The sequence below is a fragment of the Panthera pardus genome, unplaced genomic scaffold, assembly GCF_024362965.1.
Source record: "Panthera pardus isolate Hobbes unplaced genomic scaffold, ASM2436296v1 HiC_scaffold_21, whole genome shotgun sequence".
In the NCBI taxonomy this organism is placed as follows: domain Eukaryota; kingdom Metazoa; phylum Chordata; class Mammalia; order Carnivora; family Felidae; genus Panthera; species Panthera pardus.
In genome coordinates this window covers 47396192-47414433 of record NW_026526777.1, presented here as the reverse complement: position 1 = coordinate 47414433, position 18242 = coordinate 47396192, and the positions used below count along the sequence as shown (strand labels likewise).

Genomic DNA, 18242 nt, shown 5'->3' with positions numbered 1-18242 from the left:
TGTGGGAAGGAATCGTTTATTAGGTGCTTTACTCAGAATTCTTCTGTCCACTTTAGGACATGTTCAGTCAACATGTCAGTCCAACTGCTAAATGATGAGAGCAATCTCACCCAGCTAACTACAATATAACCGTCACCCCAGGACTCTGATGGTGACAAGGTCATGGGTTCAGGATCATAGTCTACAACAGAAAAAAATTATCCTAATTACTTTCTTTGCCAAACAATGACAGTCAGTGTGAGATAAATATTGTAGTTATAGGGTTGCCTTGTATAGCTGTACAGGCTGCACACTGAACAGCACCTGTATTAGTAATCCATGTATGTTTCTGTATTTATTATAGCAGTACTCAATCACATGGAAGTGGGTGTCTCAAGGAAGTGACAGCTTTTTCTTTTCTTTTTTTTTTAAACTTTTTAAAATGTTTATTTATGTTTGAGAGACAGAGCACAGGCAGGGGAGGAACAGTGAAAGAGGGAGACACAGAATCTGAAACAGGCTTCAGGCTCTCTCAGCACAGAGCCCAACATGGAGCTCGAACTCACAAACCATGAGATCATGACCTGAGCCGAAGTCAGAAGCTTGCTTAACCAACTGAGCCACCCAGGTGCCCCAGGAAGTGACAGCTTTTTCTTTTCTTTCTTTTTTTTTTTTAATTTTTAATTTTTAATTTTTTAATATATGAAATTTACTGTCAAATTGGTTTCCATACAACACCCAGTGCTCAGTGACAGCTTTTTCTACTGTACATAAAGACTTGCTTGAGTCAGGGCATGATGTGGGTACCATTTTAAATAGAAAGAAACAAAGGTACTATTTAAATTTCTTCCCACTATATATACACTTAACAACAAGGCAACTGACTAAGCCGTGGAAACATTGATCACTCCCTCCTTAGTGGTTCCACTGAATCCTTCACCGTCTTACAGCATTGCACACACTACATTTCATGGATGTAATTACACATTTATCTTTTCCTACAAGACTGTCAACAGCTTGAGGGCAGCCATCAAGTCTGACTCAACTTTATCTCTTTAGAACTTAACAACCATCCCAATATTCATAGGTCTCCTAACTTAAGGACTTGACTTTTCTCTTTAACACATCCTTTCCCAAGTGGCCATTGTAATTCATAACCACAAAAACCAACAGTTGAGTAATGCCTGCTAGGATCTCCGTTAAGCACTGTACACACATAAGTCTCATTCAGATCTCCCAACAGTACTACAAGGTAAGTGCTCTGTTGAAACAACAGGAACTGAGGGATGTTAAGCAATCTGTCTACTATCATCCAGCTGGTAAATCTCAGGGGAAGTTCTGACTGCAACAATCATTCATTTAATGACATCATGCTCCTAAGTTCTAAAGATGATATCATAAGGTAGGCATTGCTATAGAAAATAGAAAGAGTCATGGAAAAGAAGAGGGAAGGAGAAAGAAAGGGAGGGAGGGAGGAACAAAGTGGCACAGATGTCCACACAAAAAGATATAAAAATTGAGAACAAAGGAAAAGCAAAAATAATAGTTCTCAAATGATTGTTTTCCAAAGAAATTAAAAAAAAAAAAACCTTTGTCTTTCAACAGTAGTTATGGCCATCAAACAATTTAATCAGTGCCCTTCACTTAATTTTTAAACGCTGTTCATAGTTCTATGTGGTGATCACATTTTTAAAAGCCTTTTTATGGTAAAGTGGAAAGATTTGTGAATGAGGTATAAGCATTTGGAATTGTCTTTTATTTAATTTTCCCATTTGGACCTTATGCATTGATAGTTAAGGGCAGCTGAGTCTCAAAAGTAAGAGTGTAATATAAATGCCTAGGGTTCTACTGGGCACCTGACTGGCTCAGTTGGTGAAGCGTCTAACTTCAGCTCAAGTCATGATCTCACAGTTCATGAGCCCCACATCGGGCTCTGTGCTGAGAGAATGGAGCCTGCTTCAGATTCTTTGTCTTCTTCTCTCTCTCTCTGCCCTTCCCCAGCTTGCAGTCTCTCAACCAAAATTAGATAAAACATTAAAAAAAGAAAAACCTGCAGACCCCTGACCCTCATTTCCTAAGACCTATGATCAGCAGATCAGCAGAGAACTTAGAAATGTGCAGTTTTAAAAGTTTAGTTATTTTTGAGAGAGAGAGAGAGAGAGAGAGAGAGAGAGCGCTCACACACATGAGTGGGGGAGGGGCAGAGAGAGAGGAGACAGAGAATCACAATCAGGCTCCATGCTGACAGAGCAGAGCCCAATGTGGGGCTCAAACTCACAAACCGGGAGATCATGACCTCAGCTGAAATCAAGAGTTGGATGCTTAACCAACTGAGCCACCCAGATGCCCCAGGAATCTGCATTTTAAAATAAATATTCTAGCTGATACTGATGTAGGTCATCTTCTGTTCACACTTTCGATACCCTGTTTTAGAGAAAAGGGAAATAGGTAATTATTGGAATTTTATTTATTTATTTTTATGGAGGTATAACTGGCATATAATATTGCATAAGTGTAAGGCAGACAAAGTGTTGGCTTGATACATTTACATATTGCAGTTTCTAACCCAGTGCTTGTATCTCTCAACCAGACCATGGAAGACAAACTAGAAAACAAAAGTACTGAGCAGGAGGGAAGGCAAGGGGAAACGGGCCAAAGCAGAGGCGGGCAGGCTACAAGGTGACTCTTCCCACCTCCTCAACCAGGAGATGTTGCTTTTCCTTAACCATGTTCTTGCCGCAGCACCAGCGCTCAAGACGGCAAATCAGAAACAAAACTACAGGTTAGAATAGCAGGTGGTGGAAGGCCATGAAGAAAAATATCTTCCCTCTTTTGAGAAGTCAACACGTGATTTAAAGGAGACGATTCAACTGGTCCTTCACCTTAAATGTGCAAAAATGGAGCCCCTTCACTAGCCCATAGGGCAGGTTCTTTCTCATGGGGCTGATGCTCTTTTCTGTTTTCCCCAAACACTAGAACACACAAAACCAGGCAAAAATCAATCTAGAAAACAAAAAGTGTCCGGGAAGAGGAGGCATGCAAATGGTAAACATCACTCCTTCGCTCAACAAATATTTGAGTGCCTACTCTACGCCAGCAACTACCTGTCAAGAAGCAGTTTGGCTTTACCAGGCCACCGAGCGTGAAACTGAAGATCTGGACTGTGGAAGTGACTCAAATGCTAAGAGCCTAATTTGAGAGGCAAAGGTAAACGGGAGACAAGCAGATACACTACGCCCATGACTAGTAACTCAGTCACTCGGATTATTACACACAAATAAAGTCAGATCGTAGGTGGAGAAATTGCCTTTGAGGCTTGGTCTTCCTCTGAATCTGAGGAAAGGAGGGAGAGGTTTTCTTGGGCCAAATGAGGAAGAGAAAGCAGAAAGTTACGTTCCTGGGGAGAAACCCAAGAATAAGAAAAGAATGCAGCAAACTGAAATAGCATAAGTCAGTCAGGGATATAGCCATCTTCCAAGCCATCCTGGGCGCTCAGTTCAGGTCACACACCCTGGCAAATTCTAACTCTGAAAAAATGATAAAGAAAATACCGTGCGACAGGATGCCAATGCTACATTTATACATCAAAACAGGGACAGACCTCTTTTAAGAAAACCAGAACCCAGTTTAAAGCTGTCACTTTGGATTCTTCTTTTCACTTGTCCCCAGCATCAATAGTCTACAACTTCTGTCAAGAGTGGTAGTTGTTTTACTTTCTCCTCTCGCTTCATTAGTGAGAGACCTCAGTTAAGATGTCAAAGGGTGCTGGACAGTGGAAAACCACCGACAGCTGCAAACTTTGATAGCGCAGTCGGCATCACTGCTAATCTTTGCAAGCTGAGAAACATCTGGCAGTGGCAGACACTGCAAGATGAAAAAGAATTTTAGAATGCTAGTTTCAAATTGGATTATGCTAATCACACAGCTCACGCCCTTTATATAATCTATAATCTTCATTGGCACCATAGTGCCTAGAAGCTTTTTTTTTTAATGTTTATTTATTTTGGGGGGAGAGAGAGAGAGAGCACGCACTAGTGGAGGAGGGATCGAGAGAGAGAGGGAGACAGAGAATTCGAAGCAGGCTCCAGGGTCCGACCTGTCAGGACAGAACCCGGCACAGGGCTCGAACTCACGAATCGCAAGATCGTGACCTGAGCCAGAGTCAGACGCTAAACCGACTGAGCCACCCAGGCGTCCCACACACGGAAGCTTTGAAAAGGGAAAACAGTCCAGTTCGACAGCACAACTTAGCCAGGTGCTTGAGAGCAGTTCCTAGATATGCATTAAGGGGAGAAAGAAGTCAAACGTAGGAAAAGAAATGTTTGGGTTTCTTTCTCCTGTATACTTAGTTCATGGTTTTGTGAGTTGATGCCTATAGGGTAACTGGATGCTGAGTCAATGATTCAGCTTCGCCTTGATTGGTTCCAGCAAAACAGGTGGTAAAGCAAAGATGCAATGTGTGGGCAAAGACTTCCTCTCATTGCATCCTTTTATCTAAATTCTGACAACCAAAAATGCAAGGGGTGTGGGATACAGATCTTTTTCTGCTCCCATAAAGATGACATGAAACTACATGCACCTGAAATAGCTTCAGAATTCCAGGGTTGTAAAACTTCTCATAAACTTCAGTAGTTTAAGGAGTGCCTACCTAAATTAATAACAGGCCCATCTGCCACTTCAGCTTTGTCTGAACAAAATATTATATGATTCATGATAGGGGCTGATGGCAGCTTCTGTACTCTGTTAAGTTCTATTTTAAATATTCTCCATTTGCTTTCTCATATCCACTTTGCTCAGCAACTTAAACCCTTTGCTCTAAATGAAGGTGACTCATAACCTGATACAAAACAACCAAAAAATCCCCAAAAGAATAATCCCCCCAAATTCCCAGTCAAAATATCATTTTCCAAATAGCTATTACTATTGATGGTGAACTTAAGGTAGTGTTTCTCAAAATTTAGTCCCCTAAAATATCTTCACAGCATCGTCTGGAGTGTTAAAAATGCACATACTTTGCGTCTTCAGTCAGAGCTCAGGCTTGGAAATCTGCATTTTTAACAACTTGACCAGGTGGTTCTTAGGTACACAATTTAGAAAAATGTGGTTTAAGGTATATGATTAGAACCAACTAAAGAACAATAATATAAAGAACACAGAAAAGTAGAAATATTTTGGCACTGAGACGTCAACAGGCTTACTGGCCGTCTGTCATGGAGTCATGCTGCCCATAGACTATATTAAGCACAATCCAGTAATTCACTTCCGTTTCTTTCCAGCCATTAAAGACCTTTTCAAGTAGCCACATGAAAACAAATCCAAGAATAAAGTATGCGGGGTGTGTTAGCAGGCAACGTATATAAGGTGATAGACTGAATATTCAAGCATTCTGCTTCAGTTACCACCAAAATAGGAGTACCGTAAGACCAAAAATTAAATAGTAATTTGTTGAAATAAATGCTTCTGCATATCGCTTTCAGCTGTCATCACTCTTTGAAATATGTGTGATTTCATGATAAAGGTAATTATAGGGAGCACTTAAAGCTTTTCAACTTAAAGGTTTAAAAACTTAAAGGTTTTATGATTACCAAACTTTTCACTCCCCAGGTTCTATGCTGGCTGAGTGACTAGCCAGGAAAGTGATTGTTAGCCTCACCGTAAATGTACAAATTGCAAGAGCCATTTGGTTCTTTTTTACCGTAAAGTTTTTGTTGAAGGAGAAGATATAGGCAGAAGAGTTAGAAGATCATTGCTACAGTCTGTTGAGTTTTCATAAACTGAACTCACTCACAATAGCACCACCCACATCAAGATACAGAACGTTACCAGCACTCCGGAAGCCTCCCTCAAATCCCTCCAGCAGGGTGACCAGTGCCCTGCCTTCTATCGGCATAGAATATTTTTACCTGCTTTTTATCAATAGAATCAATAGCACAATATGTACAACTGGGCCACCATTAAGTATGTGAGATTCATCCACAGTAACGTGTAAAATATGCTCGTTATTACTGATGGAAACTATTCCACTGTATTCCATAAAATGTTTATCCATTTCACCGTTAATGGACATTTGGATTGTTTCTAATTTGGGATATTACCGGTGGTGCTGCCATTGAACATTCTGGACGTGGCTTTTGTTGTGTACATGTGTATGTTTCTGTTGCAAAATTCCCAAGAATGGAATTCCTTAGGTATGAAATTATTACACTATTGGACACGCTGATGTTAATAGTCACACGGCAGCACATCCTTCCAATACTTAATATTGTCAGTCTTTTAATTTTAAACATCTGGTGGATGTAAGATGGTATCTCAGTGTGGATTTATTTCACACATCTTGGATGATGATGAGGTTGAATACCTCTTCTTTTTATTGGTCAATTGGTGATTCTCTGGAATGAAGAGCATACTCAAATCCTTTGTCCATTTCTTTCCATTGGGTTGCTTGTTTTTTAGATTAATTTATGAGTACTTTACATATTCTGGATGAGTCCTTTGACAGACATACATAGGTTGCAAATATATTTTCTCAATTTAGGGTTTCCATCTTTTCACTACTTTAAATGATGTCTTTTGACCAAAATAAATGCCGAACTTTAATATAGTTCAGTGTGTCCAACTGTTTTCTTATAATTCAGGTTTTTTGTCTTTTTTTTTTTTATTTTAGAGAGAGAGTGAGAGACGGTGTGCATGTGTGTGTGTGAGTGGGGAGGGGAGTGGGGATGGAGGTGCAGAGTGGGGCAGAGAGAGAGAGAATCTTAAGTAGGGCTCAACCTCACGACCCTGGGATCATGACCTGAGCCAAAATCAAGAGTTAGGTGCTTAACTGATTGAGCCACCCAGGCTCCCCTGCTTTTTGTCTTTTAAGAAAACCTTAGCTATTCCAGTGTCATAAAATAGTTTGCATTGATGTCTTCAAAAATCTTACTGGTTTTACTTTTTCTTTTTAGATCTAAATTGGAATCAATTCCTGCGTATGGTGTGAGGGGAGTGTTATGATTTTTTTCATAGGGACTCAGGATCATTTACTGGAAACACTGCCTTTAATCCTAGCATGGCAATGTAACTTTTGCATTAATCAAGAGGTCACATAAATGCAAGTCTGTTTCTGGATTTTTATTGGTTTATTCGCCCATTAGTCTATTCATTTACTCTTGCACTAATGCCACTCTGTCTTAATTATCCTAGTTTTATAATAAATTGATGTCAGGTAGTATAAGTTGTCTTTCTTTAATTTCTTTGGTTATTCTGGCAGATATTTTATTTCAACACTTCATAGATGTCATTCTGTTATCTTGTGGTTGTTTTTTTAAATGTCTTTTTTCCTCTGGATACCTTTAGAACATTTTTTTTCTTTCTCTTTAGTTTCCAGCAATTTTACTGCAATATGCGTAGGGTTGGTACTCTTTGTACTTATCCTTGAGTTCATAACCTACACACACACACACACACACACACACACACACACACACACACACCCTTTCTCCTTCCCAGTGCTTTCTATCATGCCCTAGATATTCCTTACGTTTTCCTCTATAGTTTATTTCCCTTTTTGTTCTCTGTGTTTCAGTCTGGATATTTCCTACTAACCTATTCCGTTAATTAATTGCCTCTCTTCAGATGTGTCCAAACGACATCAAACCTATCTATGGAGTTTTTAATTTCACTTCTTGTTTTTAGTTGTAATTCTTCCATTTTATTCTTTCCTATGTATCTGGATCCCTGGTAAAATTCTCCATTTGTCATCTATTTTCTCGAACATATCAACCATAATTATTTTATATAATCTGTGCAGATCTATTTATTTTTCTTGATCTTAGTCTTTGGTATACCTGGTGATTCTTGGCTCAATGCCAGACCTTTCTATGAAAAATGGGAAGGGACTTAGATCTACCTCCACAGAAGCCCCATCTTATCTTCCGGAAGGCAGGCAGGGAGAACAGGATGGATCTCCTGAACTTAATCAAAAATGGAACTGACTCCAATCTTTATAAGGTTCAGCCTACCTCTCGTTCAGTCCCACTGAAACTTCTCAACTGAGAGCCCAGGGTGTTTCGAAGGCCCCTTTTCATTTGGAAGTTCTGAATTCCATTTTTTTCCCTCTTAGCACTGTGATGCTGCCAATATCTCTGCTTTGTTTTGGGGGGTATTTTATGTTTGCTCCTCAGCCTGTTGCCCCACGCAGATTAAGACTTTGTTTAGTGCACATGGTGAAGGCGCTGACTTTCAGCTTCTCTGAGTTTCCCTTCTCTCAGACGCTCTGCCCCTCAAATTCTAACTGGCTTGTCTCGGAAATGCAGTTTTTGTGTCCCCAAATCCTTTGAGATTGTCAGAGCCCTGGTGGATTGTCTGCCTCTTCACTACTTGGCTACTTCCTACGTCCTTGTGACCCCCCCAAACCCACCTAAATCCAGCAGTGGATTGAGGGGGGAAAGATGGCTTGTAGAACACTGAGGCCTACTTCAATGACTTCTCTCCTCTGAGATTTTGGTCCCTCAAATCCGGGTTGACTCAGCAGTTTTCAATCTTTCAGACATTCTTTAAATTAATTTAACCTGTGTCTTATAAGTTGCACTCAGAGGAAATGAATGTTCTGCTATTAGTTGCTTCAGCATAGTCCAATGCCTACTGAGTCATTAACTTGACCAAACATATACTAATCCCTATTCCTTTTATTTCCATTCTTTACATGACTGCCCAACACTTATTACATTTCTCAAGTCACCCACCCTATCTGCTACTCCTCATCTGAGGGTACAACTCAGGCTCATACTTCACTGAGAAAACAAAAGGAGAGGATTAGATGGATTCATTCAATTTCTCTTCCCTATACTTCACAACTGTAAAACCATATTTATAATTAGAAAATGCATTTATTCATACTTAAGTTCTTCCTTCATGTCTTAGAAGAACAAGTATCCATACATTCTTCTCTCAATGTCATACTATTCTACCTCCTCTCAGATATTTCTCATTTATCCCCAGCCCCAAATTTAACCTGTAAACATTTGCTTTGCCCTGGCTACACCTTCGCAACCTATAAACAAACACTGATCATCAAAAAAATAAATAAATAAACAGGAGTGCCTAGATGGCCCAGTCAGTTAAGCAACCAACTCTTGATTTTGGCTCAGGTCATGATCTCAAGGTTCATGAGTTCGAGCCCCGCATTGGGCTCTGTGCTGACAGTGGGGAGCCTGCTTGAGATTCTCCCTCTCTCTCTGCGCATCCCCTCCTCACATTCTCTCTGTCTCTCTCAAAAATAAAGAAATAAACTTAAAAAAATAAAATAAATTCATTATTTTTGCTAATTCCTCAAGATCCTTCCTACCCTCATGAGTTTAGAAAAATAAATGCAGTCTATACTTGCAGCTTCTAATCCCATCATCTTGTAAAATTCTGACCCATTATACTCCACCTTTTCTATGACATAGTGTTATTCTCCCTATTGTAACTTGTTTTCTCAGCTTTACTGAATTATACTAAACATATAACACTATGTAAGTTTAAGGTGTACAACATGATGATGTGATACACATATTGCCAAATGATTATCACAGTAGGGTTCGTGAACACCTCTATCATCTCACACAATTACCATTTCTTTTTGTGGTGAAACCATTGAAGATCTACTTTCTTAGCAACTTCCAAATATAGCATATGGTATTGTTAACTACAATCACCATGTTGTAATTAAATCCACAGAACTTATTCATCTTATAACTGGAAGTTTGTTCCCTTTGACTGCCATCTCTCTATTCCTGCCTCCCATCCCCCAGCTCCTGGCAAAAATCATGCCTCAATCACAGCTTCCATGGAGACTTGATGAATTTTTTTTTCTCAATGCAGTACCCTTTACGCAAATAAATGATATCATTATTTGCAATTTCCTACCTACCTCTGTAAATGTTCCCTCAGTATATCTTGCCCTAAGTTTCCCCCTCAGCTCACCACTAAATTGTGGGCTCTCATTTCACATCTCTTACAAATCCTTCAAAGAATCCTTCAAAACAAAGTGAACCCCTTAAATTAATGTTCATGTATTCAAAACCAACTTATAAAAGAATTATCAACTATTCATATTGTCTTAAAAAAGCACACTCAATATGCACCCCTCAGGTCACATGACCCACACGAAGCCTGCAGTTTGATTAATCTCATATCTTTTATTTTTATTTATTTTTATTTATTTTTTTTAATTTTTTTTCAATATATGAAATTTATTGTCAAATTGGTTTCCATACAACACCCAGTGCTCATCCCAAAAGGTGCCCTCCTCAATACCCATCACCCACCCTCCCCTCCCTCCCACCCCCATCAACCCTCAGTTTGTTCTCAGTTTTTAAGAGTCTCTTATGCTTTGGCTCTCTCCCACTCTAACCCTTTTTTTTTCTCCTTCCCCTCCCCCATAACCTCAGATCATCTTCAAGGCTTAAATGGCAGCCGTGATACATTCATTTCCTCGACGCTGCAAGGAGGACAAATATGAGATTCTTGATTCCATGTCCATATATAACCTATTGCCAAGTAATATATCTTTAAAGGCCTCCATCTTTTTTTAACCATTCTGAATCAATTCTTGAAGTCCTTGAATCCTTTCTTGGCTCTGGCTTCCACATAAATATGATTTTCTCCCTAATCTACATTCCTGAGCCCCTCTCTACTCTGAGACTTTGAATCTTCTTCTTGAATGCCTTTGAAAAATACCTCACACTCAACTTGTACAAAACAAGTTTATTCTCTTTCCACCTTTCTTTCCTTAGCTGCAAGACAAAAGAAAAACAAAGCTAAATGAACCAAAAACCTGTTAATTTTTCCTGACTTTCAATGTCTTACTTGCATGGAACCATCACTTCCAGCCCCAGAGCTGGACACATGAGGGTCATTCTCTTTTCCTCACAGCTCCTGTATCCAATCTGCCTCCGAGTCCCACCTAGTCCACCTCTAACGCGGCTATCACGTCTGGTTCCTCAAGCCCACTCAAAATATCACCACCTCAGTCCAACTAAGCAGTGCCTCTCACCTGGGCTGTTCACATCATCTCCTAGCTGCTTGCTTCCCCCACATTCCAACCACTCTTCACAAAGCCACCACCACGATGTCTTTGGGAAACACACTTTTGTCTTGCACTGACTGACTCTGAGGGCAGGCCTATGCGTGGTGAGGAAGGGTCACAAGGGTGCCCCTGACCGGACCCCAGGTTCTCTTTCCAGTCAGTGACCCTCCTCGATCACACGCTGCAGAATCACCCCCACAAGTCAACATGTAGGCCACGTGGCATCTCTGGAATCCAACATTTTGAACATTCCACACAGTCACCTTGATGGTGGAAGCATTTGTTCTGAGTAAGAAAACACGGCTTCTGTTTTACTTGTGCACACCATTATGTTTTCCTTTGGCATTTCAGCTGATAACTAAATGCTAGTAAGGTGTTGTCCTTGTCCTAAGAATATTCAAGGGTCCAAATACTATACACATAAAGGATGAGCAGAAGGAGATGTTACCTGTATTTTTTCCTTATCCTGTTCATACATCTCTAGGCAACTAGTTCTGTTTTCTTATCAGGTAAAATTGGCTACTGTAAATCATATTCCCCAGAGGCCTCATCTATATACATCTGCATAAAACAGAAGTAATTCCACATAAAGCTTCAACTTGCTGAGTTAGATATTATTATTCCCATCATGAAGGTGAGGAAACAGACCCAGAGACTTTTAGTAAGTTGAGCAAGGTCATTTAGAGATAGGATTTTAATCTAGGCTTTCTGAAAGCCAAATTCCTTGCTCTTTCAAATAATCCAACACTGACCCTTACCTATTTTTGCCTCTACTAAACTGTAAACTAAGTCTGAAACGTTATAGGAATATATAAATATTACCAAAGTAATGGATAATAGGCTAGCCCTGAGCAATACTGCAGAAAAGGTGACATTTTAGGCACAGCAATCTCCCACTCTTAACTTCTCTCTGCTCTTGCCTAATATGTCTCAACCTTCCTGGAGCTTTGTCCCACCCCATTCATTTGCATTTTAATATGAGTCAATGCCAGTCATTTCTTCCCAGTGCATTTGCATTTAACCTTTGCTTTCAAGTTCTAAACGCAGTAATAATAATGATAAACCTTTGAATCTCATCTTGCCACCCTTAACACCTCCAAGGAATCCGGTAGAGTGTCAAGGGACTTGTTTATAGATAGCAGTCCCTGCTTCTTCCAGAACAGGCTCAAAATTGGAATGGTCATGGCTATAGATGCTGAAGGGCAGTCCCTGAAAACTGCTGGAAATACAGAAGCTAGAAAAGTTAGTGATGAATCCAATATAGTTTAGTAAAACAGAACTTTGGTAGTGATTCTGGATACATTGGACAGAGAAGAGAAAAGCCCTTGCAACAGCAGCATTGTCTATGTTCTCAAATAATCACAGAATACCTTATCCTTATTTGAAATTACAAAGCAGTTTTAGGGATGTCTGGGTGACTCAGTCGGTTAAGTGGCTAGCTGACTCTTGATTTCGGCTCAGGTCATGATCTCAGGGTTCCCGAGTTCAAGCCCCACACTAGGCTCTGGGCTCCCAGTGCGGAGCCTGCTTTGTATCTCGTCTTCCTCTCTCTGCCCCTCCCCAACTTGGATGTGTGCATGTGCACATGCTCTCACTCTTTCAAAAATAAATAAATGTTAAAAACAATTTGAAATTACAAAGCAGTTTTATTAATACCATTTTTAAATCCATTTACCAGATAGAGTCTCCAATGTGAACTCTCCTTATTTTTTCATTTTCCTTTTTCTCACAGCCTCAGATCTACAAAAGCGCTTTCCCAGGGCACGTGTGTCCCTTTGTAAAGGGACATGAAGCTGTCAGAATGTATCATCAGCCAAGTGGATGTCAGGAAGAAAGCCCAATAGCATCTCTGCACAACTGACTGGGTGCAGTTTGAACTAACAATTGACTTAGTACATTAGTGAAGTGGTCTACCATCTGGCATATAGTAAAAATAACTTACTGTAAAGAATGTTGATATTCACAAGAAAACAGAGATAAATGCAAAACAACCCAAAGCAAGCTAAAGGCCAATCTACAACAGAACTGAAATTTTCGTTGTTACCTACATTGCCTTTTTACTTAAATCTCTATGATAACTTCTTGGAAGGAAACAAAAATACCTTTGTTACCAGTATCTATGTTTGGAATATTTTTTAAAGATTTAGAACTTAGAATGTTTCTTGGCATCTGTTTAGGTAGGAGAGAAAGAGTAATTCTCCAGAAATTCTTATATATTATTATAAAACACATTAATTTATTTATATTATTAATGTTAGTTATATGGGTTTAGTTGTATGTGTGCATTCTACCCTATACAAGAATAATTCTTATTTTTCATTAAAATAGGAACTCTCAGCCTTGACACTCTTGGTATTTTGGGTCAGATAATTCTTTGCTCTGAGATGCTGTCCCTGGCCTCTACACATTACATGCCAGAAGGGATCCCCCAATTGTGGCAACTAAAAATCTCTCTAGATATTGCCCAAAGTGCCCTGTGCAGCAAAAGTGACCCCCAGTTTAGGGTCAGTATACTCAAACAAGGCATTATCCTTGCTACCTGACATTTATTCACTAGCATAAACCATTAAAAAATAGCCAGATTCCTTAAATAATAGACATACCGTGCCCGTAGACATACCATGCCAGCCCGATGTTTAAGACCTTTTATGATGTTTTTTCGAAACTGAAGTATCAAAAGTATTTAATAATAACAAATTAAAATTCTACTGAAGTTATAAAATCCGTCTCCATTCTAGCTGTGAGGTCTTCTGGGAAGTTTATTGCCAGCACTTTTCAAAATCAGTAACATCATACAGCCTAAACACACAATTACTGAGTGCATATCTTCTTGGGTTGGTTTTCCAGACTTATTCACAGCTGTTTCATCTTATCACCTAGGCCATACAAAGCTCAGAGGCAAAGCTACTGTACAAGTAAACATCAGAGTGAGAGAGATTTCAGTTCTAGCCATAAAACCTAACAGCTGTGTGATTTGGGAACATTTACTTAATGTCTTTTTAAAAAATTGTGTATCTGTAAAATTAAAATAAAAACAGCATATATCTTCTAGGGTTACTAAGATGAATAAATGCAGTATGTTAAGTTCTATGAACTCCACTTAATAGTTTTGCTTATTTATTTAACACATATTGTGTATACTATGCATCAAGCCCCTTTCTAAATGCTTCATAATCTAATTTAATTCTTGTAAAAAAAAACCTATGAGGAAGGTATAATTGTTACCCCCGTGTAGCCACTGAGGAAATTGAGGCTTAGGAAAGCTAAGTACCTTACCCAAAACCATGGAGTTAATAAATAGAAGGCAGATTTGAATTCAAGCAAGCCAGTTCCAGAGTCCTTGCTCCAATCTCTAAGCCATGCTTCCTCTCTGGTATGAAATAGGCACTGAATAAAGTTATCTACCACACGTATTATGTTTATTTTTTTTGTACTTCTCAAGATAGCAGATGCTCAACATTTATTGATGAGGACATTAATAATGGAGCCTTGCTTGGGGCGCCCGGGTGGCTCAGTCAAAGCATCTTACTTTTTCATGATCTCGTGGCTCATGGGTTTGAGCCCTGCGTCAGGCTCTGTGCTGACAGCTCAGAGCCCAGAGCCTGCTTCAGATTCTGTGTCTCCCTCTCTGCCACTCCCCAATTTTCTCACTCTCTCTCTCTCAAAAATAAATAAAAAGTAAAAAAAGAATAATGGAGACTTGCTGGAAAAAACACTGGGTTCTATTTCTTTTAACATTTGTTCTCCAAAGTTAAAATTTCCAAGCTGTTATTTCATTTTGCAACTGCAGATTTGGATTCACCTTGTATATCAACTGAAAATAAATTTGTCTAGAATTTTATCTAAAATATTTCATAAAAAATATATTGATGCATCATGGGGAGTAAGAACGGAAAAGTACTTATGAGGAGTCAGTGAAATTTACAAAACTCCCAGACTATCCCTTGACTGAGTTTAACTTAACTTAACTTCAATCTCTATGTCATAGAATTTTTATTTTTAAGAAATATTTTAAAATATTAAAATATACTAACATAGCATACATGATAAATGTTTTCACATACATGCTCAAACTTTTAGAGCAGCAGAATTATTCTCTTTGACATAAAAAGTTTAAGAGCATACTTTTCTGAGGAAACTTAAGAAACATTTAACTATTTTTTAAATTTTACTCCATGAGATATTAATCACACATTTTCAATACAGAAGTGGTGATGTATGATTTTTGGCAAAGAGAATTTACTTAGCTTAAGAAAAGAAGCCTGCATATCACTCAGTTTTTAAAAAGTTTTTAGAACGAAGATTTCCCTTCATTAAACATTAACATGCTGAAATATTTAACATGTAGAACATTAACGTGTTGAAGTATTTTTGTGAAAAATATGAAAGTATTTTAAGACAAAGAAGTTCAAGTATAAGACATATGTGATAAAAAACTAAATTAAGGAGGTTCTATCACTGATAGTCTTGAAAAAAAGGAGAGAACATGTGGATTATGTCCCTATTAGTACCGGTGACGTACTCTTCATTTTGATAGGAATCTGCTTTCCTTATCTCACAGAAGCATTGCTACCAGATATACAACTGGAAGATGCTGTTAATCTTATTGAATAAATGTGGTGAAAATCTACCCAAGGATCAACTGATATTATCAAAATATATAGAACAGTATTTACAGTACTCATCAGACCTAAACACAAAAATATACATATGAGTCACACACGCACAGAGATCTAATGACATTTAAATAGAGAAAAAAACGACTAACTGTCCTCCTAAAACCATTTGACCGTTTAATAAACTACATGAGTTAAATGAATGAAGAACAGTAGTTCTTTCCTAACACAACCTATTTCTCAACTTTGTAGAAAATACAAGATAAGAGATGAGAGATAGGCATGTTCTGGAACACTTTATTCATCTTGAAATTATCTTCCATAAAGAGGCCACTGGGAAATTGTTTCGTTATACACAGAATTTTTTAAATCTTGGGTGGATACTCAAAAACATTCCAAAAATATTAGTAAGCCGAAACTCATTCATCATAACTTAAGGGCTAAAGCCTAGGGAAATGTTTGATTCCATAAAAAATACACATATTTGGCCAATAGCAGTTCCATTTATTTATGTACATATATATTTGAAGCCCCATAATTAATCCAAGAAAAGGTTTATTATATTAATCCAAAGGTGTTATAAAATATATGTACCTTGAAACCCAGGAAAATTCTAGATAGCTATGGATAGAAATAACAGATATTTATAATCTACAAAAAAAATGGAGTATAAAATTATTTTTAAACTTCTCTCTTTAGTGAGGTAAAAAGAAGGCACTACCCAAGAAGAAAGGTATAATTACACATATTTACAAATATCATTTGTCTATTCCTTCATCCAAAATTCTGAGATCTTACTACTACTTTGCCAGTCTCAAGGCTAAACACCTATCTTCTAAAACATAAGATACAGGCCGCAGTTTTATAAACACATGGTTAGACGCCTATGTGACAAGTGTTAAACAGAAGTCTGGACAGCTGGCAGAGGTGCACAGGAGTGAACTGTGCCCAAGTGCATCAGAGAAGACAATGGAAGTGCCATTCTACCATTTATTTCTTCTAAGCTGAAAAAAAGAAGGATCCGTTAATTTGCTCAACACAGAAACTCACAATGGAAATTTGTCTCCAAGGTGAAAAACTGAAAAATTATAGTGCATGGACTATCCCAAAAGAATATTCTTTAGCTCACACAAAGATTATATTTAAGAAATAAATGTCTTCTTGGGGCACCTGGGTGGCTCAGTTGGTTGTATGTCTGACTTGGGCTCCGGTCATGATCTCACGGGGTTCATGAGTTCGAGCCCTGCATCGAGCTCGCTGCTGTCAGTGCAGAGCCCGCTTTGGATCCTCTGTTCCCTTCTCTCTCTGCCCCTTCCCTGCTTGCACTCTCTCTCTCACAAATAAATAAATCTTAAAAAAGAAAGAAAGAAAGAAAGAAAGAAAGGAAGGAAGGTCTTCTTATGTTGGTATCTGAAATAATTTTAACAATAATAGATAATACCATTGAGGTCTTACTATGTGTCAGGCATATGAGTACTTCACATTAGTTAATGCATTGAATTCTCATAACATCTCTATGGTGAAAAAAGAAGACAGAGGAAACTTGCCCAACAACATGGGATGAGAGAGTAGTGTTTTGCCTTTGGAGACCATACTCTTTCATAAATATATTTGGCCTGTTTCCTAGGGATTTGATCACTGTGATATTCACGAAAGTCTACCAGAGATAATATATTTTTATAGTAATTTCTACATTGCTCTTGCTGCTGCTGAAGATTCTCAAAAAAATTAAATAGATAACGTTCCTCTACGTACGCACCCAATACTCTGCCTCTCAGGCTAACACTTACAAATAGGAAGGTTGAGTTCTAGGCTCCTTTCCCAGGGAATTATTAACACTATGCATTGTGGGTCATGTCCTTGGAAGAGGCTAAATTCTCTGGATGGTCCTAGATGTGAGGGGATTGAGCTGCTGCTGGGGAGAACAAGACTGGAGGAAAGAGGAAAACCTTTCCCAGACTTACTGAATCAGAATCCACACTTTCAACAAGAACCGTGGGTGACTCACTTGGACATTAATGTTTGAAAAGCACTACTTGGGGAGATTAGGTCAGCCTTGGACCTGCAAATGGCACAGCTGTTTAAAAATCAGGAACTTGATTTAGATCTTGCTATGAGTTTATCTACAATAAAACATCATTTACCCACAGACACAGACTTTATGCAAATAAAAGCTTGAGGTTCTTAAGAAAACCCAAAAAGAGTACCTTAAGATAGAAGCAATACAATCTTATTAAAATTGGTTTCAACATAATAAGCTCATAATTCTCCCAAATATATTTATTTTTTTCTTAAAGTTTAAAGGTTGGAATTAAGCTCTGTGTTCTCCTGAATACTTAAGGAAAGTAGATCTATCTGCAATCCTATAACTGTCTTCAGAAACCCTAACGTTGGTGACGCTAATTCTGTAAAGAGAAAGAGTTCAGTGTCTGTTGAGACCAGACAAGAATCATTAGTATATTTGCATAATTAGGATATTAAAAATATCTAATACTGGTATAGTATTTTATTGTTTCAAAAACACTATCCTATCCATTTTCTGACTTCATCTTAGGGACTGAAACATGACTCTATCCAGTTGTGAAGTCTGAGAC

The 18242-nt window shown here is 38.4% G+C and overlaps 1 protein-coding gene and 1 long non-coding RNA gene across 6 annotated transcripts in view; one reads left to right on the top strand and one right to left on the bottom strand.

The window, feature by feature from the left end:
• The window catches only part of PLA2G4A (phospholipase A2 group IVA), a 159927-nt gene that overhangs the window by 92100 nt on the left and 49585 nt on the right, over positions 1-18242 (bottom strand). The gene's annotated exons all lie outside the window — the stretch shown is intronic.
• On the top strand, positions 700-3287 carry LOC109253598 (uncharacterized). Its single transcript, XR_002074477.2, has 2 exons — positions 700-810; positions 2570-3287. It is a non-coding gene; the product is annotated as an uncharacterized LOC109253598 (long non-coding RNA).